Here is a 2,144-nt window from a genome sequence, read left to right on the forward strand (position 1 = left end):
GTGTGTGTGTGTGTGTGTGTGTGTGTGTGTGCGTAGTCTGTGTGTGTGTTACTACTATATACTAGAGTTCCGTGACTGCTGTTCGTTGTTCTGTTAACACGAGATATTCCCTAGCCTCACAATCGCCTCCTCTGACACAGCTAATAGATAGCAGTCAGAGTGCCGCGCACGCAAGGCGGACGGTTTTGCGTTCTATAATAACACACTGAATACAGCGCGCTACAACAGCAACACGCTATGTTGCTATAACACGAACGTTAATTGATATCCAAAGGAAACATCCATTGTCTAAGGTTGTAAGGAAGAACGTTCAGCAAGTTCAAGGTGACATGCGATGTCTTTATAAGGTTAAAATGTAAAAAGGGATTAATGGACGATCGCGTATCATAGGTACTCTGATGAGTAAAGGAAGAAGAAGAAGAAGAAGAAGAAGAAGAAGAAGAAGAAGACGGCGAGACGATGACGACAACGACGACGACGATGACGACAACGACGACGACGATGATGATACTGATGATGATGATGATGATGATGATGGAGAAGATGATGAAGAAGAAGAAGAAGAACAGGAGAAGATCCAGACGGGTTCAGACATGCAGACATGCAAGTAACACCGCCTAGCTGAAGCTAACACAACCGCGTCTATAGGGTTATATATAATCAGTAACCACACTTAGTGAAACCTCGAATTTATACTAGGGCTTGCAATAATCCGAAGCTTGTTTAAAAACAGCGCGCACTCTATAAGGTCATAGAAAAGGGGAAAAGGTCCAGACAGTTTCAGCCATGCATTTTGTACGCCGGGGATATATCCCAACAAAGGCGAGAGCGAGTTCAGCCAAACATATGCAGGACTTACGTACGCTCATGGTATGGACAGAAAATCTAGCTATTTATACTGGACACAATGCCGTACTTACGGACGCCGAGGTCATGGCTAGAAACTCCAGCCATTTCCCCGACATATAGGTCTATAAGGTTTATAGAATATAAAAGTCTGAAACTAGTTCTTTCAAGCTCACATGCCGTACTTACGCCGAGGTCATGACAAGAAACTCCAGCCATTTCCCCGACATATAGATTCATAAGGTTTATATAATGCCGAAGCCAGAAGAAGCTATAAGCCTAGACAGAGTCTGAAGCTAGTTTTTCTTCTTGTAAGCTTACGTGCGGTACTATGTACTTACGTGCGGTACTATGTACTTACGTGCTGTACTATGCACTTACGTGCGGTACTATGTACTTACGTGCTGTACTACTCTCTCTCTCTTTCTTCTTCGCTGCATTACCTTGCGCGCCCGCATGCTGTATCCGTGAGTCGTCGATAGATGGCGCTCGTCGATCACAATCGTCTGCTCGGGTTCCTGGTGCGACCGGTGGCTGAGGCACATGCTGGCGCGCTCGCGGACTTCGCCGTCGCCGTGCTCCTGGCCGACGAACAGATCGTAGCTGCCGCACGAGAAGTCCGACGGCGAATGCTTGATGACGCGATCGTGCGGCTCCACTAGTGCCGCCTTGCGGTCTTCCTCCTCCTGCGTGGGAGAAACAAGAGAGCGGAGGCGCGTGGCGCGTGAGAGACGGCGGTAGTGGGTGACGTTGATGTTGACGTTGATGTTGACGATGCTGCTGACGATGATGTTGACGATGCTGTTGACGATGCTGTTGACGATGATGTTAGCGATGCAACGGCTGTAACGGTGGTGTTAACAATGCAACTGCTGTGATGATTGTGATGATGATGATGATTGTGATGATGATGATGATGATGATGACGATGATGATGACGATGATGATGACGATGATGATGATGATGATGATGATGATGATGATGATGATGATGATGACGATGATGATGATGACAAGGAGGAGTAGGAGGAAGAGGAGGAGGAGGAGATTTCTGGGGAGGGGGTGGTAGCGCTGAGAGGGCGTCACCGCACGTGGTGGCGCGCATGTGGTGGTTGTGCGCGTGACGTATGTCAACCTTCCCCCACCCCCACCCTCCGTCCCGTGAACACAGACAGGTGTGCTGAAGCTGCGACACATACACGCACACAGGTAACATAACAAGCGGCGGCTGCTGCTGTCTGTACACAGTAGGGAGAAGTATGCATACGGAAGGGCGAGGTGAGTGAGAGCCACACAGA

This window comes from Priapulus caudatus, unplaced genomic scaffold (genome assembly GCF_000485595.1).
Source record: "Priapulus caudatus unplaced genomic scaffold, Priapulus_caudatus-5.0.1 Scaffold1494, whole genome shotgun sequence".
NCBI lineage: Eukaryota > Metazoa > Priapulida > Priapulimorpha > Priapulimorphida > Priapulidae > Priapulus > Priapulus caudatus.